Genomic DNA, 27,206 nt, shown 5'->3' with positions numbered 1-27,206 from the left:
CATTCATCCTGATATCTATCGGTCGGAGTTCCTCCATACCGACGCTGGGGAAGCAGCACCACCAGTACCTTGATCTTGAGTGACCCATGCGCATATAGTTCTTGTGGCTCTCTCACAACAACACCAGGTGAGCAGTGTTCCGTTGAGTGTATTCTATTCAACGACCCTGCTCCCAATACCTGTAACGATACCGCCCTATGGGAAGCTCTGCCTCTCTTTTATTCTAGATATATTTACTAAACTATTAATGGCAGTAAAATCTCATTTTCATGGTCTGGTCACAGTTCTTCTTAAATACAGTGAAGTTAGGTAATTTTCCGAGCATTGCTGAGCTCATTCATTCTAGGGAACATTTCACCTCCGCTCTATGGGTCGTGAGGGACCCAACGTTCAAACCTCATAGATAAGCATATTATCTATTGTCATCCTGTTTAGGCCTTTGCAGATATGATCAGTATTTTCCATCATTATTTTGAAGCCAACATAAGAAGTGGATGCAAATAAGATAAGTCTAAACCTCTCATACATTTTTCTTTAGGATCCACTACTGGTTCTGTCTTCAGGATACTGATGCCAAATACTGATCCAATCCACAGTTTATGAATGAGGCCTAATAGGGACTTTCCACGGTGATGAATAATAATCTGTACATTCCTGAGAAAATCTTCCTGACACATAATCTATAAGTGCCACAGCCATTATCAGCGCATGGCTACTCATGGGGACATCTGGAAGATGCCCTAGAGGAGGTGGGGATGAAGGGGGGCACACTGGGTAATTAAACCAAAAGACTGCTGGGAATGTAATAACATGTCAGACTCAAACTACCCATATACAGCAGATTGCTGTTGACAAACCTCTATATATTTGGAGGGGGGGGGGGGGGATCAATCAATAGTCTTATGTATGGAGTAATAGTTGTAATATACAGATGGGACTGTAACTTTGCATAAGCAATTGGATTTTCCTGTCCAGTTCTATTATTTTCCTCTGAGATGAATGGTGCCAACAGTGTCTGCAAGTCGCTCACACTTTCCACCTCTCTAGGGACTAATATGCACTTTTGGACAGTGATTATGTGATACGGACGAACCGCTTTATACCCCGTAGCATAAAACATTGCAGATTTGTCCACTATGCCAGAATCTAGATGTTTAACATATTACATCCATATATTATTCAGGATCTTTTCTAATGTGGAAATAATGTCTTAGCATTTCCCATGCCAGGTTGTTCTGTTTTTTTTCCTTGTAAATATGTGTCTGTCAGCTTTTTATAATTTAATGTGCAATAGATCACTAATAAATCATAGAAATGCTAAGATGGCTATACAGTACAGTGGATGATCAGATAGCAATGTATTCAATTAGAGCTGCTTAAAGCGACACTCCAGGAATTACACAAATATGCTTTCATATATCATGAACTGCATGTACTACCTATGCATTGTGTTCATTTAGATAACTGGCTGAGCCTTTACCTGTTTTTTACACTACTGCACCACTCGATTCTGCTGCCACATGACTTGCTTCCTCCAAAAGACCCGCCAATGCAACTCCTGTCTCTGCGTGACGCTGTTCCTGCACGTAGCACCCTGCGTCCACCCTTTACCATCATGCCCACAAACAGGGACATACTTGGCAGAGAAGAAATAAAATATTTAGTGGTAGGGCAGTACGGATTCTTTTCCTGCTTGTAGGCGACATTATGGAAACAGCGACGTGACATTGTAAAAGGCATTGTAAACAGCATGCTAAGTGGGAAAAAAAAGTGCTAAGATTGAACATATTGACTTAATAGTAAACTGCATACAGTTGATATAGATCTAGACAGTTATTCCTGCACTGTTATAATTTTAGCACCAGTCATTCACCAAAAATTGGTCCCATTCCTTTGGCACCCAGTATACTAATGTAAGACTCACGGCAGTAGGCTGTAACACACATGGTAGTAGTGGATCCGCAGGACCTGTGTGGTAGATGATGTGGGCCATGCCAGGGAGCGAAGTCTAAGGTGCCGCTGGTTTTCACCAGAGCCCGTCACACAGCGGGATGGTATTGTTGCGGCAGGTGGCACCCAGGTCGCTACCCCTGGCACAACTCAACCACACAGGCAGCTGAGGAGGTACGAGGCACAGCAGGGAACCGGCAAGTCATGGTCAGGATAGCGGTAGGTCTGGGCTGGTGGCCCAGGGGCGAGGTCAGGAGGTCAAAAGGCAGGTGGCACAGGAGCAAGCACAAGTCATGGAACAAGGAGTCTGGAACATGGCAAGGCAAGGACAAAATGCTTTCTCTAAGGCACAATGGCAACGAAGATCCGGCAGGGGTTAGTAGGAGGTGCAGGTATATGTCATAGATGCAGGTGTATGTCATAATTACAGGCCCTTTAAATCTGAGAGCTCTGGTGCATCCCAGCCCCGCCAGCAGATGAAGATAGAGCAGGGGATCGTTCACAACCAGCGTGTCTGGCAGGAGCGCAGGACATGACAACTAAAAAGGACCTAAACTGTCAAAGGAGCGATTACAAAATGTATCCTCAGTTGTTAGCACTTATTTCTAGAGTTTTAGAGTGTAACCTACAAATAGGCTTGTTGGACCCCCCCCCCCCCCCTCCAACCAATCTTCAAGCAATGTGAAAACATACCAGGGTTACTTGCAAAATTGTGCGGCTATTGGCCTCTGCATACTGGCATGGCTTTGGCCATATGCAGCAGTGGAAACTCACCACAAATTCCCCAACCCATTTTGCAGTGCAGTAGAGAGATCATCAATACTTCACGCCTCACTTCACGACTTCTTAACCGGCATCCTATGAAAGTGATTGTATCATTATGTTTTTAAAGTTAAGAGGAAACCAAGCAAAAACAGGGAGAACACACAAACTCTGTGCAGACATTGTCCTATATCTGACTCATACCCAGAACATCTGTACAGTGATCCCTCAACTTACAATGGCCTCAACATACAATAGTTTCAACATACAATGGTCTTTTCTGGACCATCATAAGTTGAAACCAGACTCAACATACAAGGTACAGACAGTCCAGATCTGCGAAACGTGTCCATGGCTGGAAGAACGGGCATGGGCATTCACTGGTAAAACCCCTGCATTACTGAAGTGTATGCACTGACTGGTGTCTGATAGCACCCCCTAAAGTACAGGGAGGTATTACATGTTCTGTACTCTTTACCTGTATTACTGAAGTGCATGCACTGACTGGTGTCTGGTAGCGCCTCCTACAGTACAGGGAGGTATTACATGTTCTGTATTCTTTACCTGTACCAGGGTTAGCTGCTCCTTTGGACACCAGGGGAGGGCGGCTCCACGTTACTTTTTTAGGACATTGCATGTACTGTACAGGACCCCGAAGAAGCTCATGTCCTCTACATAGACCAGTGTTTCCCAAGCAGGGTGCCCCCAGCTGTTGCAAAACTACAACTCCCAGCATGCCCGGAGTTGTAGTTTTGCAACAGCTGGAGGCTCCCTGCTTGGGAAACACGGACATAGACAGTGATTTACAACTCCCAACAGATCTTTATTACTTTTATATGTAAGGATTTGCTTTATCTATATTATTTATCTACTTATTTTTCTTTAATCCTCACTTTTTCCTATTTTTGGATGACATTTTGGTGGCTTTAGAACCAATTACCAGGTTTCCATAGAGTTCTGGTCTCAACATACAATGGTTTCAACATACAATGGTCGTCCTGGAACCAATTAATATTGTAACTTGAGGGACCACTGTACTAGGAACTGATTCCTGCTTTCTTATGGGTCTTAAATCTGCATAACCATTCAGTGCTTAGCTGAAGGCTGCAGCATGTTGATGGTATACTTTAAGAAAAAACCCTGTATGAGTTCCATTCATAGGGCAGCCTGTATAAATAAGCGTGCAAGGAAAGAACAATTGCTGCTCTCCCTGCAGCTGCAGACCCCTACTGCAGTGCTTGGGATTTAAGCATATATTTCCACACAATGGTTAATAAGCATGACCTTGTGGCTGACAAAGGTAAAGCATTATTTGTCTTCTACCATCCAGTCTTTGCTAATTTTACCAGCAGACCGTGACCACCATGCAACAGTCATCCCCCTCCGAGATGTGTTAAAATGATATGTTCTAATCCCTTAAGGACCACTGCCAAGGAATATAACAGAAAACTGCACAAATAACAATTCAATAATGCATACATGATGCTGCAGAGATATGTCCCATGCTTACTCTACAACTTCTGTCAGTTCTGCAGGTTAATGTCCAATTGCCTCTGTTTGTTCCAAAAATACCTTTGTTATGCAATTCCTAATTGGGGTTATCCCTGCAATTGGGTTATTCTCTTCTCATACATTGATGGCATATCCACAGGATATTCCACAAATATTTGATAGAGGCAGGTCCCACCATTGGGAGCCAAAGAGCAGCCTGGAGGGAGTGCACATGGTGGAACAAGTAAGGTAGTCTGTGGGTTGGCATAAGGTAGTGGTCTGTGTATCTCTAGTCAACAGTGCAAAGGTACTGCTCTATCCCCGTGTCCTGGCTTCTGTGCTGCAGACCGGTAGGGTGGCGTTGGCATGACTAAGGGCTCTTTAGCCTGAAACGCGTAGGCTCTAAGCTCCTCGATATGCTGTTTGTTATTTTTGTACCTCAATAAATACGTTTTTACCTGCCTTCCTGGTGCTGGACATCTTCCGTTTTCTACTGTGTATCTCTAGTCACCGTTATTCAAGGGCTTCCACAGTGGTCTCACATTCTTTGAGCTGCCATAGGTAACAGTAGGGCTAGGCTTTAGGTGATGGTGCAATAGAAAGGTCATACATAGTAGTAAGTCAAACAGCTCACAGCATTGGCAAAAAGACCTCTAGTTACAAATGCAGCTTCAAATCCCAACTGTGGGGTGCAAGTCTTGGGGGTTTGTAACTTGGCATTCTCACAGTACTTGGTCTGGCTAGAAGCCCACATAGGTCCTAGTGTTGTGCTATGTGGACCTTGTGCATGTTATCCCTAAAGACTTTCTCTTTCCTTTCCTTCAGTTTCTCTGAGTGGCAACAGGGTAATGTGGCGGTGTCCTAGGATTGGTACATAGCAGGAGGTAATATAGCCCCAAACTTATCTGGACTCTTCTCACCTCCAGACTAACTACTAACTTCATGTTCCTCTCTGTAATCGATTCGACAGGTGAAGACTTCTACAGGGCGGTAGGGGATATCGGCGCTGACCAAGATCGGACAGGTCGGGTAAGTAAAATAAATTTATTCAAACGCAATGCGTTTCACCGCGCTTGCGCGGCTTCATCAGGATGCCTGTCGAATCTCTGTCCAGGTCGGGGAGGCTGCAGACCAGGCTTATTTACTCATCCACGCAGACCATTGTTGTGTGTGATTTCATACAACCGCCTTCGGTAAGGGTTTCATGCTACTTTAATCTGAGCCCTGCAGTGGCGGTTTTACGCTATGGAGCACTCTTCAGTTTTTGTTTTACCTCTCTGTAATAGACTGCCTATAAGCAAGCTTCCCTCTGGAAGATTCCTAGCTAAATGTGTGCATGTGTGCGTGACACCTTAGGCCTGGACCTTGGTGGCCTGGTGACATCTATGCCACTCAGTCATACAGAGTCTTTGGTCCTCTTACATGAACTGCACGTTTGAGATCTTCCCAGAGTGGCTTAATGCTATTAGGATCAGGATACGGTGGTGGCCACTCCATAACCTCCCCCTTTTTCTGCTGAAACCACTGAGGGTCAACTCGTCCTTGTGCTTAGGGTCATTTTAATGCTGGAAGGTCATCATCCCATGTGCAGCTTTCATGTAGAAGAACGCAAACTGTCTGCCAACATTTTCTGATAACATGCTACATTTATCTTGACATACATTTTTACAATATTTCCTGTGTTTTTTGAGACCCCCCCCCCCCCCCAAAAAAAAAAGACATCAGTGACCACCTACATGATTCACAGTGCGGTTGGTATTCTTTTCGTCATAGGTTTTATTGACCCCTCTCCAAACATAGAGTTATTTTGGTCTTGTCGCTCCAAATGACAGTGTCTCAGACAGTGGGTGAGTCAAGGTGTTGTTCAATGATTGTAACTGGGGGTTTTGTGAGGTTGGTGCAGTAGAGACTTCTTTCTAGTGATTTCACTATGCAGATCTTTTTTGTTTAAGTATCATCGTATTGCACTCCTTGAAGCTACAATGTCTATTTCCAGAGTAGCCTTTATTTCTCCGGAGGTTACCTGAGGGATTGGCAGTTGTGACTGAAATCTTTCTTGGTCTACCTGACCTTGGCCTGATATTTAGAGATCCTCAAATTTCCCAGTTCCTGATAAGTGATTGCACAGTACTGAGCATTATTAAGCCTTATTAGGCCTTTGGAAATATTTTTCTATCCTTTTCATCTTTATAAAGTTTCATTACCTTGTTACGCAGGTCTTTTGACGGTTCTTTTCTGTTCCACATGGCTCAGTATCTAGCCTGCACAGTCCATCCATGTGAAAGCTAAAAAACCGACTGATTATGTATACACAGACAGTAATTTTAAAAAACCACAACCTGTGCGTGTCATCTTGTGTGTCTGTAACAAGGCCAAACATGCAAGAGTATGTAAACTTTTGGTCACGGTCATTTGGGTGATTTCTTTTATCAAACAAAAAGAAGATTTCCTGGGCAAACTTCTTAAAATCATTTTTTCTTCATTGCAGAAATATCATTAAAAAACAAGCATGGCATCTTGTATGTGTGTCACAAGTTAGGCTACTTTAGTGTAAATTGTAACACATGTATAAAATACCATGCTTGTTTTTTATGAAATTTGTACAACAAAGAAAATCTGATTTAAAGGAATTTGCCCAGGAATTCTCCCTTCTGCTGTATGGATTCAATCATTTGAGCCAACGCCCTGTGACTTTCCTGGACACCAGTGTCTGGATTATCCATACAGCTATAGGGTGAGTCTAACTGGATTGTTTTCATTTCTGTTATTATAATTTGAAAAGGAGCCAAACAACAATGATAATAAATGGCTACATATCTGCACTATCCTTAAACAAACGACAGTTTTTTTTGCATGTTCAATATTTAACTCCCGGGGGACGCAGCCCATTATGACCCTAAGGATCTGACCTCTATCACTTTATGCATTAATAACTCTGGGAGGCTTTTACTTATAAATTTGATTCCGAGATTGTTTTTACTTGACATATTCTTCTTTATGTTAGTGGTAAATTTTTGTCAATACTTGTGTGGTGAGCCATCGGTGTTATAGCGGGACCACGGGGAGTAGCGGTGTAGGTAGCGGGGCCAGATGGTATTAACCCCTGGGGAAAGATGTTGTTAACCCCTAGTGTTCGTGACGCCAGTATGTGGTTGTATGGTGTAGGCTACCGCCGACAACCAACCCAAAACAGCATGTAGTAAATGAAAGTCCAAAGCAGAGTTTTGATGCAACTGGAACTTTACTGTAGAAGGCATAAAACAGTCTTTACAGGTAGCCAACTTCCACAGAGGTGACCGGGACACAGGGAACCTCTCAGGCTTGCTTGGACTTGTAGTTGCAGTAATAATGATGATGCATGACACTGTACTACTGTTATGACTTTGGTAGGGACAGTAGAGACTTGACTTGTAGACACAGATTTGATGTGGCTGCAGACTTATAGGCTTTGGCCTAGATTTGCTGGAATTGACTTGTACAGGACTTGTGCTGGCTTTGCATGCAAGAACCAAGAGAGAGAATATGGAGACTACAGCCCCTTATATATCAGCCCATTGGTAGCTGGTTGCCTGTGGTTACCTGTGCCCATGGAACTCTGGGTATCATGTGATCACACATCACATGACATATCCCATGACCTTAGGAAGGTCCTATACAGGGTAAATATCCTAATAAACTTTGTATATAGCTTACATTCACTGTACAATACTTATAATAGATGTATATACTTAATATACAAGACAATCCCATATAATGACTTTGGGGGACCCTGCAGGAGAGCCCTGTAGACCTTAGGGACTCTATCTGAGAGGATTTTAGGACTGTACAGAACCATGTTCTGTACCGAGACACCACACTTGCATCATTTCTTGGTGAAAAATTCCCAAATTTCAGAAAAAATAAAAATAGAAAATTTTTAATTTTTCTAACTTTGAAGCACTCTGCTTGTAAGAAAAAGGGACAAGTCAAATAAATTACATATTGATTCAAATATACAATATGTTAACTTAATGTTTGCATCATAAAGTTGACATGTTTTTACTTTTTGAAGACATCAGAAAGCTTCAAAGTATAGCAGCAATTTTCCTATTTTTCACAAAAATTTCAAAATCAGACTTTTTCAGGGACCAGTTAAGTTTTGAAGTGAATGAGGCTATTTTTGTTGGAAATCCCCTATGATGGACCCATTATGAAAACTGCATCCCTCAAATTATTCAAAATGACATTCAAAAAGTTTGTTAACCCTTTAGGTGTTTCACAGGAATAGCAGGAAAATGGAGGAGAAAAAGCTGAATCTCCATTTTTTACATTAACATGTTCTTGTAGCCCCATTTTTTTTTTCATTTTTACAAGGGGTAAAAGGTAAAAAGGCCCCTCAAAACTTGTAATTAATTTTCTCTCGAGTAAGGAAACGCCTCCATATGTGGATGTAAAGTGCTCCGTGGGTGCACTAGAGGGCTCAGAAGGGAAGGAGCGACAATGGCATTTTGGAGAGCAAATTTTGCTGAAATGGTTTTTGGGGGCATGTCACATTTAGGAAGCCCCCATGATGCCAGAATAGTAAAACCCCCACACATGGCATACTATTTTGGAAAATACACCCCTCAAGGAACGTAACAAGGGGTAAATTGAGTCTTTATACCCACAGGTGATTGACGAACTTTCGTTAAAGTGGGACATGAAAATGAAAAATAAATTTTTTAACACTAACATGCTGGTGTAGCCCCTAACTATTCCTTTTCATAAGGAGTAAAATGAGAAAAATCCCCCCAAAATATGTAATTCAATTTCTCCCGAGTACGGAAATACCCCATAAGTGACCCTAAACTGTTGCCTTTAAATACTACAGGGCTCCGAAGTGAGAGAGCGCCATGCACCTTTGAGGCCTAAATTAGGAATTTGCAATAAGGGCGGACCCGGACACAAGGATGGCACTTGTCTCAACCAAATCCCTATGGCAGTGTTTCCCAAACAGGGTGCCTCCAGCTGTTGCAAAACTCCCAGCCTGCCAGGACAGTCAATGGCTGTCCGGCAATACTGGGAGTTGTTTTGCAACAGCTGGAGGCTCTGTTTAGGAAACACTGCCATATGAGACGTTTTTAATTTTTATTGGGGCCCCCCCAAGGGGGTGTATATGTGGTGTTTTACTTTTTATTTTATGTTAGTGTAGTGTAGTTTTTTTAGGGTACATATACACGGGTGGAAAATTTGCCGCTCAAACCTGCAGCTGTTGCAAAACTACAACTCCAAGAATGCACTGACAGACCATACATGCTGGGAGTTGTAGTTTTGCAACAGCTGTAGGCACACTGGGGGGGGGGGAACCACTGAGTTAGGAAAGAGACTCTAGCTCAGTGATTCCAATCAGTGTGCCTCCAGCTGTTGCAAAACTACAACTCCCAGCATGTATGGTCTGTCAGTGCATTCTGGGAGTTGTAGTTTTGCAACGGCTGGAGGCACACAGGTTTGGATCACTGAGTTAGGAAACAGACTCTAGCTCAGTGTTTCCCAACCAGTGTGCCTACAGCTGTTGCAAAACTACAACTTCCAACATGCACTGACAGCCGAAAGGCATGCTAGGAGTTGTAGCTATGCAACAACTGGGGTAAAACTGTTTGGAGACTGCTAAGTAGTGGTCTTCAAACTGTAGCCCTCCAGATGTTGCAAACTACAACTCCAAGCATGTCCAGACTGTCCTAGCATGCTGGGAGTTGTAGAACTTCTGCAACACCTGAAGGGCCAGATATTGCACAACTACACCGCCCAGCATCCATGGCTGTAGGGCATGCTGGGAAATTGTAGTTTTGCAACATCTGGAGGGCTACAGTTTGGAGACCACCGTAACTAAGTACCAGGACGCGAGGGTGTACCTGTACGCCCTATGTCGTCAACAGGTTAATAAATTAGTATTTTATTAATCCATGCCAAAAGTTCACGATTTCTGCCTGAGTATAAAGTATTGCTCAAAAGTTTTCATACTTTTGAGCACAACTGTATCCTGTGTGACACACTGTTTCCCATTTGGCCATTCCAGTGTGTCCCCACCTTAGAAAAATGGTGGGCCCCCTGACAGGATGCTCATTTTTAGTACTTGCAGGATTTGGAGCCTATCTAGTGGTTACATATGTATTTACTATACTCTCTTTATTGGTACATTTTATATAAAAAGCCCTTCCTGGTGGAATACCCTTCAAAAGTGTTTTAAAGGGGAACTGCTGTGGGGAAAAAAAATTCAAATCAACCTGTGCCAGAAAGTTAAACAGATATGTAAATGACTTCTATTTAAAAATGTTAACCATTCCAGTACTTATCAGCTTCTGTATACTACAGATATACTACAGAGAAATTTGTGAATTTCCTTTCTGTCTGACCACAGTGCTCTCTGCTGACCCCTCTGTCCATATCAGGAACTGTGCAGAGCAGGTAAGGTTTGCTATGGGGATTTGCTTCTAATCTGGACAGTTCCTGACACGGACAGAGGTGGCAGCAGAGAGCACTGTGGTAAGACTGGAAAGAACTTCACAAATGTCTCTGTAGTATATCTGTAGTATTCAGCAGCTGGTAAGTACTGGAAAACTTCAGATTTTGATATAGAAGTAATTTAAAAATCGGTTTAACTTTCTGGCACCAGTTCATTTTAGCAAAAATTTTTCCACCGGAGTACCGCTTTAAGGTCTTCTACTCTCACAGCCAAAGTAAACATCCCATTCTGCTTTGGTCACTTACTGCTCAAATATTTCTATAGTGGGGATGGGAATGTGTTGCCATTTATCTTGCGTGGACATTTTTGCGCATGATGAGTCTAAGAGAGACCTGAATGTTTATTTTGGCTGCAAGGGCGGAAGCTGCATAAATGTCCTGCAACATAACATGGGGTATTACCACTTCTGATAAACATATAGCAGGAACACAGAGTTACACAATAGTCTGTATGAAAAAACAGGTTTTACGTAGCCTATGCAGCCTGAACGAAGTGTTTGGAGTCATATCTGCTGCATGGTTGGCCACAAAATACTTCTCCCCCAACTTTATCAAACTTCGAAATATCAACTCCGCCTCGTTCTGTATCTGTGTTACTAGGCAGATATGTTGTGCCGGAGTTTTGGAACCAACCCCTGCTGGGAACTGTAAAAGCTGTAACCTTTGGATGTTGAGTATATGTTTGCGGTACAGTAGGGTTGTATCAGGTAAATGCGTTACAGGTCACATCGCACATATTCTAGTGCAGTGGTCTCCAAACTGTCGACCTCCAGATATTGCAAAACTACAACTCCCAGCCAGTGATGCTGTCCAACTATGCTGGGAGTTGTAGTTTTGCAATGTCTGAAGGCTCACAGTTTGGAGACCACTGTTCTAGTGTATAAATAAATCATGGTACTATTATCCCATGAGATGCACAGTACGGGGCCTGACTTCGGCTGCGCACATTCCGCCCATATTGTGCTTCTCTGTTATTTTCCTTGGGTTTTGTTTTCGGTTGTGCTGGTTCTGTCTTCTTCATTTATTGTACTTCCCTTCCCCACTGCTGTGATATTTTCAGATGCGGTCTCCTGGGCCTGACGCTCACGTCTCTGCTTCTTCCATCCTCACCCCCCTCCCGAAGGCTTCCTCCCTGGTGATTCAGCTTGTGTTTTTTTAAGCTGTTTTCCCCATTTTTCTGTTTCCCATTTGCCTTTGAGTCTTTCTTATGGGATCTGTTATTCTTCCTACGCTTTGTTCCTCCTCTGGTTGCTATTGCTGTCTCTTTCCATTCCTCTCCTCACTCTCTGCTCTACTGAGGGCCCAGGTTTCCCTTGGCTCTCCTGCCTTCCATCTGCAGACTGTCCTGACACTGACAGATGGTGCCTGTCACTCCTAGCTCCTTCCTCCCTCCCAGCACTGCTCAGAGCTGCCCCTGATGGCTGCCTCCTGGCACAGAGCATGGCGGCTGACAGAGGAGGGGGTGTCTCTGGGGATAGTGCTGGCAGGAGGAGGTGTTTAGCGGCGGCGGAGGGAGGGAGAAGGGGTTCCGTCATATTTAATTAGCAGAGAGATTAACGCAAACCCCCCTAAGGCTGCGGATGTCCTGTGCCAGGAGCTGTGCTATGCTCTGCAGCAGGGTATTTAAACCCCTTCCAAGCAGAATAGAAAATATTGCAAAAGCTGCATAACATTTAGATGAATAGCACTGACACAGCTGTATACCAAGCTCTCGGCACCCTGGACCCACACAGGACTGCAAAGTGATACAACATGACCTTGTTGCTCTAAAATACTGCATCTACGGATATAGTCGTAGGCAGGTAAATAACAGCGCAGTGGGGCCATGCGTACCCAGGAAATACAAGTAGTGCTGTTGTCTGACATTTGCCACATTGGAACGGGTTGTAAAATAGCTGGAGTACTTTTTTATACGTAGATGTAAACATTTAAGTAGTTGGGTTTCCCATCTTAAAGGGGTACTCTGCTGCCCCAGCGTTCTGAACATTTTGTTCCGTACGCTTAGAGCGGGGGTCCTTCGTGATGTCACACCACACCCCCTCAATGCAAGTCTATGGGAGGGGGCGTGGCGGTTGCCACGCCCCCTCCCATAGACTTGCATTGAGGGGGTGTGATGTGACATCCCGAGGGACGTGGCCGCGATGTTACGACCCCCTTGCCGCCCGCACCCAGCGGCGGGACCCCCCATGATCCGACATCTTATCCCCTATCCTTTAGATAGGGAGATTAGATGTCTAGGGGTGGCGTGTCCCTTTAAACTTTTATGGGAGGGGCCGCCACGCCCCCTCCCATAGACTTGCATTGAGGAGGTGTGGTGTGACATCATGAGGGGTGTGGCCGTGACCAGGGGCGGACACAGACAGCAGAGGGCCCCTGTGCAAAGAGTGTGCCTGGGCCCCCCCCCCAGCACTGGGCCCCCTCATGTACCTAGACCCCACCGGAGGGCCTCCACTTGCCTATTCCACCACAGGTGGATGGAACGGCTCCTGAGGTGGGCTCCGGGTGGCCCCTGTCCCTCTCAGTGTGCGGCCCAGTGAGTACTCCCCCGGGTCAGCCTGACCCGTATCTAGCTGGGAGGCAGAGGGCAGTGCTCCCCTTTACAGTCGCACCCCTGGACTTAGCACGACACCCCTTGGCACCCCCTGGTTCCTTGGATTCTTATCCTTAGTGATAGAAGTGACTTACAGGCAGGGCCAGACTGGGACCAAAAATAGGCCCAGGCATTTTAAAATAAACAGCCCATTTTTATGGTGGGGGTCTGACTCATGGAACCCCCACCAATCACCTTGGTTCAAGTGGCTCCCCAGATGTTGGAAAGCTGCAACTCCCATCATGTCTGAAGTGACTACAGCTGATGGGACAGTCAGGAGACTACACGATGATATCAGTGACTACAGCTCTGATGGGACAGTTAGGAAAATACACAATGATATCAGTGACTACAGCTCTGATGGGACAGTTAGGAAAATACACAATGATATCACTGACCTGAGTGACGTCTTCTCTGTTGTCTTTACTTTTCTTCTTCATCTGGTCCAGACACCAGGATTTCTTCCATCTTCTCTGCAGAGTCTGACACCAGGACATCATTGGTTCCTTAATTTGTCAGTAGATCCTCATCCTCTGTATGATGACAATAATCATTATAACCTTGCCAAATACTGTACCCCCTGAATATAATACTGCTAACCACTGTACCCCCTGAATACTGCCAACCACTGTACCCCTGAATATAATACTGCCAACCACTGTACCCCCTGAATACTGCCAACCACTGTACCCCTGAATATAATACTGCCAACCACTGTACCCCTGAATATAATACTGCCAAATACTGTACCCCTGAACATAATACTGCCAACCACTGTACCCTCTGAATACTGCCAACCACTGTACCCCTGAATATAATACTGCCACACACTGTACCCCCAAATATAATACTGCCAACTACTGTACCCCCTGAATACTGCCAACCACTGTACCCCCGAATATAATACTGCCAACTACTGTACCCCCTGAATACTGCCAACCACTGTACCCCTGAATATAATACTGCCAACCACTGTACCCTCTGAATACTGCTAACCACTATACCCTTGAATATAATACTGCCAACCACTGTACCCCTGAACATAATACTGCCAACCACTGTACCCCTGAATATAATACTGCCAAATAGTGTACCCCTGAACATAATACTGCCAACCACTGTACCCCCTGAATACTGCCAACCACTGTACCCCTGAATATAATACTGCCAAATAGTGTACCCCTGAACATAATACTGCCAACCACTGTACCCCCTGAATACTGCCAACCACTGTACCCCTGAATATAATACTGCCAACCACTGTACCCCTGAATATAATACTGCCAACCACTGTACCCCTGAATATAATACTGCCAACCACTGTACTCTTAATATAATACTGCCAACCACTGTACCCCTGAATATAATACTGCCAACCACTGTACCCCTGAATATAATACTGCCAACCACTGTACCCCTGAATATAATACTGCCAACCACTGTACCCCTGAATATAATACTGCCAACCACTGTACCCCCGAATATAATACTGCCAAATATTGTACCCCTGAATATAATACTGCCAACCACTATACACCACTGAATCACCCCATACACCCCACACAACCCATCCTCAGTCTCTTTATCTCCCCCATACACCCCACGCACCCCATCCTCAGTCTCATCCCCCATACACCCCACACAACCCATCCTTAGTCTAATCATCACCCCCATACACCCCACACAACCCATCCTCGGTCTTCTCATCACCCCATACACCCCACACACTCCATCCTCTGTCTCCTCATCACCCCATGCACTCTATCCTCAGTCTCCTCATCACCCCACGCACCCCACCCTCAGTCTCATCACCCCCATACACCCCACGCACCCCATCTTCAGTCTCATCACCCCATACACCCCAAACAACCCATCTTCAGTCTCCTCACCACCCCATGCACCCCATCCTCAGTCTCCTCATCACCCCATACACCCCATGCACTCCATCCTCAGTCTCCTCATCACCCCATGCACTCCATCTTCAGTGTCCTCATCACCCCATGCACTCCATCTTCAGTCTCCTCATCACCCCATGCACTCCATCTTCAGTGTCCTCATCACCCCATGCACTCCACCCTCAGTCTCCTCATCACCCCATACACCCCATGCACTCCATCCTCATCACCCCATACAACCCATGCACTCCATCCTCAGTCTCCTCATCACCCCATACAACCCATGCACTCCACCCTCAGTCTCCTCATCACCGCATACACCCCATGCACTCCATCCTCTTCACCCCATACAACCCATGCACTCCATCCTCAGTCTCCTCATCACCCCATGCACTCCATCCTGTCTCCTCATCACCCCATGCACTCCATCCTCAGTCTCCTCATCACCCCATACACTCCATCCTCAGTCTCCTCATCACCCCATGCACTCCATCCTGTCTCCTCATCACCCCCATACACCCCATGCACTCCATCCTCAGTCTCCTCATCACCCCATGCACCCCATCCTCAGTCTCCTCATCACCCCATGCACTCCATCCTCAGTCTCCTCATCACCCCATGCACTCCATCCTCAGTCTCCTCATCACCCCATGCACTCCATCCTCAGTCTCCTCATCAACCCATGCACTCCATCTTCAGTCTCCTCATCACCCCATGCACTCCATCCTCAGTCTCCTCATCACCCCATGCACTCCATCCTCATCACCCCATACACCCCATCCTCAGTCTCCTCATCACCCCATACACCCCATGCACTCCATCCTCAGTCTCCTCATCTCCCCATATACCTTAAGCACCTCATCATTATTACACAGCTGACACCCCCCCCCAGTCCTTCTCATCAACATTAAACCCCCTAATCACTACACCCCTGACCCCCCCTCTGGTCCTCCTTATCAACACTACGCTCTCCCAGACCCCCAATCCTCCTTATCATTACACCACCAACCTCTTCAACACCCCTCCTGTCCTCTTCATCATTACAATCCCCTCCCCCCACTGCCCTGCACCCGACCGTCGCTCTCCTCACCTTATCTGCTCAGCGATGCGGCCGTGTGAGGCAGGAGGGTTTGCTGCTCCTGTCGCTTCTGCTGGGGTCAGAGGCCATGACACGTGACGTCAGGGGCTTGGAACAGACGCGCGTGCCTGCGCGGGGCACGTCTGTTCCCATCAGCCCCTGGCCTGTCCTCTCCTCTCGCCCGGCCGGTTTAAAGGTAAATTACTGCTGTCAGCGGCAGGTCCGGGACCTGTTGCTGCAGCATTTAGTATGAAGTACTGGCAGGGGGCCCTGCAGGGGCCCAGACTGTGAGGCCCAGGCTGTGACCTGGGCTACTAGGTGGGCCCCCTAACACGCTGGGCCCCTGTGCAGCAGAACCGGCTGAACAAGTGATATGTCCGCCCCTGGCCGTGACATCACAATCCCCCGCCGCCCACACCCAGCATTCTAAAAGAATGCTGGGTGCTGCACAGAGATCACGGGGGTCCCAGCGGCGGGACCCCCATGATCCGACATCTTATCTCCTATCCTTTATATAGGGGATTAGATGTCTAGGGGCGGAGTGCCCCTTCAAACTTTTATGGACTATGGTGTTGCCCTTCTGGGAGTGTAAAAGCAACAATGACGTTCCTGTCCTCATAGCCCGACCTCATATCCATCCTTATAGCCTGTCCCCACACACTAACTATTCTCTGCTCCTGCCTGCCAGACAGTTAAATCGTACTTTACCATCACGTTGATCCGGCAGCAGGATATTTAAAAGTCCTGGGCAATCTCTGCTGCCTGAGAGTAACACAATCAGGAGATGTCCCAAAAGTCTCATAGCCTCGAAGAGAAATTTAGAGAAAAGCCTCCACCCTAATTCTACTATTTTTAGTTGACAAATAAGTAACGTGTACCAAGTTTTATTAAAATTTCTCCAGCCATTTGTACATTTAGCTGGAACATACATATACACACATATTGAGTCTAACACACGTATATATAGATAAATAGGACATGGCTATAAGTAAGGATGTGTATAGTGTGTTATTTTTATGCTATGGAGATAAAGATTGACAAGGTTCTACCCCACATGCTAGGTCTTGGATGTTTTGTTTCTGGTTTATGCCATAAATGTCTGGTAGATTGGGGTCACATCTCTGGGAAAGTTTCTGATCAAGAGAATGGGGGGTCCTCCTGATCCCTGTTTTATAAGCAGAGGCTAGAGGCAGCTATACTAAGGTAGGGAATGAATAAAGAGGTAGCCATGCATGTGAATGTCTCTTTACATTAATGTTGTTACGGAAACAGCTGAGCATGCCATCCCCTCACCCACAGCCTGTTCCCTCCTCACGTGGAGCGGAGGTCAGAGGACACAGGCAGAGAATGACTGGAGTGGTGACCGCTCTTGTGTGTGACAGGGTCACCAGAACCCTACTCTCAGCATAGGGTCCCACAGAGTGTGTGGATATACTATAAATGTCTGGGAGGAGGACATCCCTTCAATTTAGAAGTGTTAATGTAGGGTGTTATGCAATGTCACATCTGACATATTCTTGTATTGGCCATAGGAAGAGGTTCCAAACATGTGACCTGCACTAGTTATCATATGGATATGCCATAAATGTCTCCGATGGGAAAAGTTTTTTTTTTTTTTACTGATCCTTTAGTCAGTTGTGCCATCATACACTGCTACAAAAAATAAAGGGAACACTTAAACAACACAATGTAACGCCAAGTCAATCACATTTCTGTGGAATCACACTGTCCACTCAGGAAGCAACACTGATTGACAATCAATTTCACATGTTGTTGTGCAAATGTAACAGACAACAGGTGGAAATTATAGGCAATTAGCAAGACATCCCCAATAAAGGAGTGGTTCTGTAGGTGTTGACCACAGACCACTTCTCAGTTCTTATGCTTCCTGGCTGATGTTTTGGTCATTTTTTAATGCTGGCGGTGCTCTCACTCTAGTGGTGGCATGAAACGGAGTCTACAACCCACACAAGTGGCTCAGGTAGTGCAGCTGTGGTGACCCACGGTGATGGACCATGGGGTGAAGCGGTGTAGGTGGATGGGGCAAGATGGTATTAACCCCAGGGGCAAGGTGTTATTAACCCCTAATGTTCGTGACGCCAGAGTGGTTTTCGAGTACCGGAACCACACGAACGGTATCTTTGCTATCCCAATGGCTAGGCAGTGAAAGGAGAGTCCACAACCAAGTTATGGGGTATCGGAGGCTTTACTGAGTTAAGACAGGTGTTGTTATCTTCACAGCTTGGCCAGAATCCCAGAGAGGTGGCCAGAAACACAGAAGGACCTTGCAGCTTGCTGGGTCTAGTTGTACTTGTAATAGACTTTAGATGCTTGACTTTAGGCTTGGCTAGACTGTAGTTAGTGACAGCAGACATAGACTTGACTTACTGGAATGACTGTAGATTTGAGGCCTTCCAGGTGCTGGACACTAGCGCTGAGATCTCTGGTGTTTGCTGGTCTCAGTAAAGTAAAAAAAAAAAAAAGAGAGAGAATTGTAATGGCCGCCCCCTCATATAGAGGGGAGGGCTGAGCCAAAGCCCATTGGTCAAGCTGCGGGTTGTTACGCCGAGCGCTCCGGGTCCCCGCTCCTCCTCGGAGCGCTCACAGCGTTCTCCTATTCGCAGCGCCCCGGTCAGACCTGCCGACCGGGTGTGCTGCGATAATGTTCCCAGCCGGGATGCGATTCGCGATGCGGGACACGCCCGCTCGCGATGCGCATCCTGACTCGCTTACCAGACCCGTTCCCCGTCTGTGCTGTCCCGGCGCGTGCGGCCCCGCTCCTTAGGGCGCGCGCGTGCCGGGTCTTTGCGATTTAAAGGGCCGGTACGCCACTGATTGGTGCATGAGATTTTAATCAGTACCTTCACCTGAGCACTTCCCTACTTATACCTCACTTCCCCTGCACTCCCTTGCCGGATCTTGTTGCCATTGTGCCAGTGAAAGCGTTTCCTTGTGTGTTCCTAGCCTGTGTTCCAGACCTCTTGCCGTTGCCCCTGACTACGATCCTTGCTGCCTGCCCTGACCTTCTGCTACGTCCGACCTTGCTCTTGTCTACTCCCTTGTACCGCGCTTATCTCAGCAGTCAGCGAGGTTGAGCCGTTGCCGGTGGATACGACCTGGTTGCTACCGCCGCTGCAAGACCATCCCGCTTTGCGGCGGGCTCTGGTGAATACCAGTAGCAACTTAGAACCGGTCCACCGACACGGTCCAAGCCAATCCCTCTCTGGCACAGAGGATCCACCTCCAGCCAGCCGAATCGTGACACGGGTCATGTGTTAAACCTGTGCTCTCTGGGTAACATGTGATAACATAAACATAACATGTGACATCTCACAGGTCCTTTAAATGGCCTCTCACAGGTCCTTAATACTAACTACACATTAATACACTGAATACAGTGTAGGAGGAGACACTGCAGGAGAGCCCCAGATCACTGAGGGACTCAACCTGACAGGGCCTAAATGTAGTGCAGGACCATGTCCTGTACTGGGACATTACACAGCTCATCCAGGATGGCACATCAGTGAGAGCTGTGGCAAGAAGGTTTGCTGTGTCTGTCAGTGTAGTGTCCAGAGCATGGAGGCACTACCAGGAGACAGGCCAGTACATCAGGAGACGTGGAGGAGGCCGTAGGAGGGTAACAACCCAGCAGCAGGACCGCTAACTCCGCCTTTGTGCAAGGGGGAGCAGGAGGAGCACTGCCAGAGCCCTGCAAAATGACCTCCAGCAGGCCACAAATGTGCATGTGTCCACTCAAACGGTCAGAAACAGACTCCATGTGGGTGGTATGAGGGCCCGGCATCCACAGGTGGGGGTTGTGCTTAGAGCCCAACACGGTGCAGGACGTTTGGCATTTGCCATGGAACACCAAGATTGGCATATTGGCCACTGGCGCCCTGTGCTCTTCACAGATGAAAGTAGGTTCACGCTGAGCACATGTGATAGAGTCTGGAGATGCCGTGGAGAACGTTCTGCTGCCTGCAACATCCTCCAGCATGACCGGTTTGGCGGTGGGTCAATAATGGTGTGGGGTGGCATTTTTTGGGGGGGCCGCACAGCCCTCCATGTGCTTGCCAGAGGTAGCCTGACTGCCATTAGGTACAAAGATGAGATCCTCAGCCCTTTGTGAGACCATATGCTGGTGCGATTGGCCCTGGGTTCCTCCTAATTCAAGACAACGCTAGACCTCATGGGGCTGGAGTGTGTCAGCAGTTCCTGCAAGAGGAAGGCATTGATGCTATGGACTGGCCCACCCATTCCCCAGACCTGAATCCGATTGAGCACATCTGGGACATAATGTCTCGCTCCATCCACCAATACCACATCGCACCACAGACTGTCCAGGAGCATGCCCAGGTGTTGTAGGGAGGTCATACGGGCACGTGGAGGCCACACACACTACTGAGACGCATTTTAACTTGTTTTAAGGACATTACATAAAGTTGGATCAGCCTGTAGTGGGGTTTTCCACTTTGATTTTGAGTGTGACTCCATATCCAGACCTCCATGGGTTGATAAATTTGATTTCCATTGATAATTTTTGTGTGATTTTGTTGTCACCACATTCAACTATGTAAAGACGAAAGTATTTCATACGATTAGTTCATTCATTCAGATCTAGGATGTGTAATCTTAGTGTTCCCTTTATTTATTTATTTTTGAGCAGTGTAGTTTGGCCCAGGACATCCTCACTTTTCACAAAACACATTGGGGGACATTTATCAGAGCATTTAGTAGATTTTTTTTTTGCTTAAAATTGTCGCAAAAAAGTTGCAAGTGCGACTATTCTCTTTTTTCTGCAACTTTTTGATTGTGCAGTGTCCTAAGCAAAAATAAAAATCTTGCTTACCAAAGCAAAAAGTGATTTTTGACTTGCAGTGGTCATAGATTTATCAAGTGCGAAAGTCGCAAAAAAGTTGCATTGCATGAAAAAACCTACTAAATTTACTCCAGCTCAGACATGGAGCAGAAAAAGCCACTACCAAAGCAAGAAAAGAAAAAAAATTGCTTACGTGAAAGAAATTTATCAACAGGCTGAAACCAGTTCATAAATAAGTCGCACATAAGCAGAAAAATTGTAAGAAAAAAAATAACTAAAAAAAGGAATACATAAGCAAACATTGACAAATGTCCCCCATAGTGGTGGTACCAAACATGTCAGTGGAATGAAGCTTAAAGGGGTACTCCGGTGAAAACCTTTTTTCTTTTAAATCAACTGGTGGCAGAAAGTTAAACATATTTGTAAATTACTTCTATTAAAAAATCTTAATCCTTCCCCGTGATTGACAGTAATCAGACCCAGAGCGAACACGCTCCGGGGACTGATTTTAACGGGGTGCGGTGTGCAAGATCACAGGGGTCCTGCCGCTGGATATGGGATAAGATGTCTAAGCGCCGGAGTACCCCTTTAAGTAAGAAAAGTAGAAGTATGGAGCACTAACCAGTCAGTCTTGACGCAGGATAATCTTTATTTTCATTGCAGGTACATCATGAGCGGGGGAGCGGACTGCCGGGACGACTTCGGGCGACAGACCGTATCAGGCTCTATAGTTGTTCCTGGAAGTCCGCTCCCCCGCTCACCATGTACCCGCAATGAAAATAAAGATTATCCTGCGTCAAAACTGACTGGTTAGTGCTCCGTACTTTTACTTTTCTTACTTAATGTTTGTATTAGTGTATTAGCTTAATTACGTAGTAGCACTGAATACCAGTAAACTTACGGGACCACTGTTTATTGGAACACTAGCTGTTATATGGATCTATGCAAAATGTCTGGGATGTATAAATAGAGAGGACCTACATTGCTTCTATCAGAGACAGAATAAAAAAATGTTTCCACCATCAACAGGTGCTCAGTACCACATAATGAGAATGTGAAAATGTTTAGAACTTTTTGTAAATGTATTAACCCCTTAAGGACATCGGATGTAAATGTATGTCCTGATGCGTTGGTACTTAAAGGGGTACTCCAGTGGAAAGCTTTTTTTTTTTTTTAAATCAACTGGTGCCAAAAAGTTAAACAGAATTTAAATTACTTCTATTAAAAATTTTTAATCCTTCTAGTACTTATTAGCTGCTGAGTACTACAGAGGAAATTATTTTCTTTTTGGGAACACAGAGCTCTCTGCTGGCATCTCTGTCAGAGAGCACTGTGTTCGTGATTCAGCAGAGAGCACTGTGTTCCAAAAAGAAAATAATTTTCTCTGTAGTATTCAGCAGCTAATAAGTACTGGAAGGATTAAGATTTTTAAATAGAAGTACGCCTTTGCTCCCTAGTACTTAAGGACCAAGGGTGTACCTGTACGCCAGTGGGAATTTCAGTCCACGCCGGGCGGGGACCGGACCGTGGTGACTGCTGATATCTATCAGCAGGTACCCCGCGCAAATGCCCAGGGGGTCATCAGACCCCCCATGTCGGCGATCGCCGCAAATCGCTAGTGATTTCACACCAGCGATTTGCGCCGATTCAGGGTCATGTGGGTCTATGGTGACCCAGTGACCCGGAATATAAGGGGGATCATGGTTGTCACAGACACCTACAATCCCCCTGAAGGGATAGGAGTGAGGTGGCAGGGGTGCCACCCCTCCTATCCCTGCTATTGGTAACCAGAAGCGACGACCAATAGCAGAACGGGGGCGGGTGGGTTAACTTTCGGTTTCCCCGTTCTGCCCACCCACAATAGGCGGGGCAGGATGGAGAAACCGAAGAGGACCGACGGCAGAAGATCCACTTACCCATTCGGAGGCTGCGGGCAATGGCGATCGGCGGGCGGCGATGTCGTGCGGCTGGCTCTCCGAATCGTACGGAAGCCTGTGAGTTGCATACAGTGGTCTGAAAACTGTAGCTCTCCAGATGTTGCAAAACTACAACTCCCTGCATGCCCAGACAGCTGTTTGGACATGCTGGGATTTGTAGTTTTGCAACAGCTGGAGGGCTACAGTTTGAGACCACTATACAGTGGTCTCTAAACTTTAGCCCTCCAGATCTTGCAAAACTGCAAATCCCAGCATGCCCAAACAGCAAACAGCTGTCTCGGCATGCTGGGAGTTGAAGTTGCGTAACTCCAGCTGTTGCATAACTACATCTCCCAGCATGCACTTCGGCGATCAGTACATGCTGGGAGTTTTAGTTTTGCAACAGCTGGAGGCACACTGGTTGGAAAATACTGAGTTAGGTAACAGAACCTAACTGAAGGTTTTCCACCCAGTGTGCCTCCAGCTGTTGCAAAAGTACAACTCCCAGCATGCACGGTCTGTCAGTACATGCTGGGAATTACAGGGTACATTCACATGGGCATGTTTACAGTGAGTTTCTTGCTTCAAGTTTGAGCTGCGGTAAATTTTTCGCCGCAGCGCAAACTCCTAGTGGGAAACTCACCGTAACCCGCCAGTGTGAATGTACCCTAAAAACACTACACTACGCTAACACATAATAAAGGGTAAAACACTACGTATATACCCCCTTACACTGTCCCCCCCAATAAAAATGAAAAATGTATTGTACGGCAGTGTTTCCAAAACGGAGCCTCCAGTTGTTGCAAAACAACAACTCCCAGCATTTCCAGACAGCCACTGACTTTCCAGGCATGCTGGGAGTTTAGCAACAGCTGGAGGCACCCTGTTTGGGAATCACTGGCGTAGAATACCCCTATGTCCACCCCTATGCAATCCCTAATTTAGTCCTCAAATGCGCATGGCGCTCTCTCACTTCAGAGCCCTGTCATATTTCAAGGAAACAGTTTAGGGCCACCAGCCTGTCAGTGTAAAAAAATAAAAAGTTTTACATTAACATGCTGGTGTTGCCCCATACTTTTTATTTTTACAAGAGGTAAAAGGAAAAAAAGAACCCCAAAATTTGTAACGCAATTTCTCCTGAGTACGGAAATACCCCATATTTGGGCATAAAATGCTCTGCGGGTGCACAACAAGGCTCAGGAGTGAGAGCGCACTATGTACATTTGAGGCCTAAATTGGTGATTTGCATAGGGGTGGCTGATTTTACAGCCAGCGGTTCTGACATAAACGCAAAAAAATAAATACCCACATGTGACCCCATTTTGGAAACTACACCCTTCATGGAACGTGACAAGGGGTATAGTGAGCCTTAACACCCCACAGGTCTTTCACAAATTTTTGTTAAAGCTGGATGGGAAAATGAGAAAAAACTATTTTTTTTCACTAAAATGCTGGTGTTACCCTAAATTTTTCATTTTCACAAGGGAAAATAGGAAAAAAGCCCCCCAAAATTTGTAACCCCATTTCTTATGAGTAAGAACATACCCCATATGTAAAGTGCTTTGCTGGAGAACTACAATGCTCAGAAGAGAAGGAGCGCCATTGGGCTTTTGAAGAGAAAATTTGTCCAGAATAGAAGGCCATGTGTGTTTACAAAGTCCCCATGGTGCCAGAACAATTGACCCCCCCCCCATATGTGACCCCATTTTGGAAACTACACCCCTCATGTAATGTAATAAGGGGTACAGTGAGCATTTACACCCCACAGGTGTCTGACATATTTTTGGAACAGTGGTCCGTGAAAATGAAAAATGTAATTTTTCAGTTGCACAGCCCACTGTTCCAAAGATCTGTCAAACGCCAGTGGGGTGTAAATGCTCACTGCACCACTTATTAAATTCTGTGAGGGGTCTAGTTTCCAACATGGGGTCACATGTGGGGGGGGTCCACTGTTCTGGTACTATGGGGGCTTTGCATGGCCCCCGACTTCCATTCCAAACAAATTCTCTCTCCCAAAAGCTCAAAGACGCTTCTCCTCTTCTGAGCATTGTAGTGCGCCAGCAGATCACTTGATGTCCAAACATGGGGTATTTCCATACTCAGTTGAAATGGGGTTACAAATTTTCTCCTATTCCCCCTTGTAAAAATTTAAAATTTGGGGAAAAAACTGCATTTTAGTGAAAAATATTTTTTTTTCATTTACACATCCAACTTTAACAAAAAGTCGTGAAATACCTGTGAGGTGTTAAGGCTCACTGTACCCCTTGTTATGTTCCCTGAGGGGTGTAGTTTCCAAAATAGTATGCCATGTTGGGTTTTTTGCTGTTGTGGCACCATAGGGACTTCCTAAATGCGACATGCCCCCCCAAAAACCATTTCAGCAAAATTTGCTTTCCAAAAACCAAATGTGACTCCTTCTCTTCTGAACATTTTAGTTCTCCCGAAGAGCATTTTACATCCTAACATGGGGTATTTCCATATTCAGAAGAGATGGGTTGCAAATTTTGGGGGGCATTTTCTCCCATTACCCTTTATAAAAAAAAATGGTAAATTGGGGAACAAAAATGCACTTCAGTGAAAAATTTTTTTTTTCATTTACACATCCGACTTTAACGAAAAGTCGTCAAACACCTGTGGGGTGTTAAGGCTCACCGGACCCCTTGTTACGTGCCATGAGGGGTGTAGTTTCCAAAATGGTATGCCATGTGTTTTTTTTTTCTGCTGTTCTGGCACCATAGGGGCTTCCTAAATGTGACATGCCCCCCCAAAAACCATTTCAGAAAAAATTCTCCAAAATCCCATTGTCGCTCCTTCCCTTCTGAGCCCTCTACTGCGCCCGCCGAACACATGACATACACATATGAGGTATTTCCTTACTCGAGATAAATTGGGTTACAAATTTTGAGGGGATTTTTCTCCTTTTACCCCTTATAAAAATTCAAAAACTGGGTCTACAAGAACATACGAAATAAAAAATGAAGATTTTGAATTTTCTCCTTCATTTTGCTGCTATTCTTGTGAAACACCTAAAGAGTTAACACACTTACTGAATGTCATTTTAAATACTTTGAGGGGTGCAGTTTTTATAATGTGGTCATTTGTGGGGTATTTCTAATAAGAAAGCCCTTCAAATCCACTTCAAACCTGAACTGGTCGATGAAAAATTCAGATTTTGAAAATTTTGTGAAGAATTGGAAAATTGCTGCTGAACTTTGAAGCCCTCTGATGTCTTCCAAAAGTAAAAACATGTCAACTTCATGATGCAAACATAAAGTAAACATATTGTATATGTAAATCAATATATAATTTATCTGGAATGTCTATTTTCCTTACAAGCAGAGAGCTTCAAAGTTAGAAAAATTCTAAATTTTCAATTTTTTCATCAAATTTTTGAAATTTTCACCAAGAAATGATGCAAGTATCGACTATTTTGCCACTACATAAAGTAGAATATGTCTGAAAAAAAACAGTCTTGGAATCAGAATGAAAGGTAAAAGCATCCCAGAGTTATTAATGCTTAAAGTGAAAGTGGTCAGATGTGCAAAAAACGCTCTGGTCCTACAGTAAAAATTGGCCTAGTCCTTAAGGGGTTAACTCACCAGGAGGTACATGTACATCCTGCATATAAAGTGAGCACAGGAGCTGTTCTCGCTTCATGCATGGCAGGTCCTGGCTTCTATTAGCAGCCAGGAACCTGCTGGTAATGACAGACATCAGCGATCGTGCTAATGTCCTCCATTAACCACTCAGATGTTGTGATCATTATTGATCACGGCAATGCAGCGGTTCTAATGGATGATCGGATCACCTGCAGCACAACTGTGGGGATCAGGTTAACCAAGATGGTGGACAGAGGTACCCTCACCTGCCTCCAGTCGCTGTGATGTGGTTTTCTTTTTGTGGGGACATTTTAAAAAAAAGCCCCTCCCCCAATGAAAATTGAAATCACCCCTTTTTCCCACTCTACCCAAAAAAAAAGCATAAAAAAATTTGACAAACATATTTGGTATTGGCGCGTGTGTAAATGACCAAACTATCAAAATATAATGTTAATGTTCCTATGTAGTAAACAACATAAAAATAAAAATGGCCAGAATTGTGGCATTTGTTGTCACATTACATTCCCAAAAAATGTAATAAAAAGTCACATGTACTAATAAAAGCTGCAGATATGGGTGCTAAAAATTAGCCTTAATACATACTATTTACTAATGTGGTGTCCCGG

General features: G+C 45.4%; 2 long non-coding RNA genes across 2 annotated transcripts in view; one reads left to right on the top strand and one right to left on the bottom strand.

Annotated features, from left to right (window-relative positions):
* Positions 1-16,420, bottom strand: part of LOC130294083 (uncharacterized) — a 42,697-nt gene extending 26,277 nt beyond the window's left edge. Inside the window, exons 1-2 of the long non-coding RNA XR_008848376.1 lie at positions 16,259-16,420; positions 13,672-13,806 (exon numbers count right to left, since the gene is read on the bottom strand). This is a non-coding gene — a long non-coding RNA (uncharacterized LOC130294083). The remainder of the gene's footprint in view (positions 1-13,671; positions 13,807-16,258) is intronic.
* The window catches only part of LOC130294082 (uncharacterized), a 42,090-nt gene continuing 17,294 nt past the window's right edge, over positions 2,411-27,206 (top strand). Inside the window, exons 1-3 of the long non-coding RNA XR_008848375.1 lie at positions 2,411-2,529; positions 5,029-5,087; positions 5,174-5,232. This is a non-coding gene — a long non-coding RNA (uncharacterized LOC130294082). The remainder of the gene's footprint in view (positions 2,530-5,028; positions 5,088-5,173; positions 5,233-27,206) is intronic.

Source organism: Hyla sarda, chromosome 10, assembly GCF_029499605.1.
Source record: "Hyla sarda isolate aHylSar1 chromosome 10, aHylSar1.hap1, whole genome shotgun sequence".
In the NCBI taxonomy this organism is placed as follows: Eukaryota; Metazoa; Chordata; class Amphibia; order Anura; family Hylidae; genus Hyla; species Hyla sarda.
This window is presented reverse-complemented; position numbering and strand designations above follow the sequence as displayed.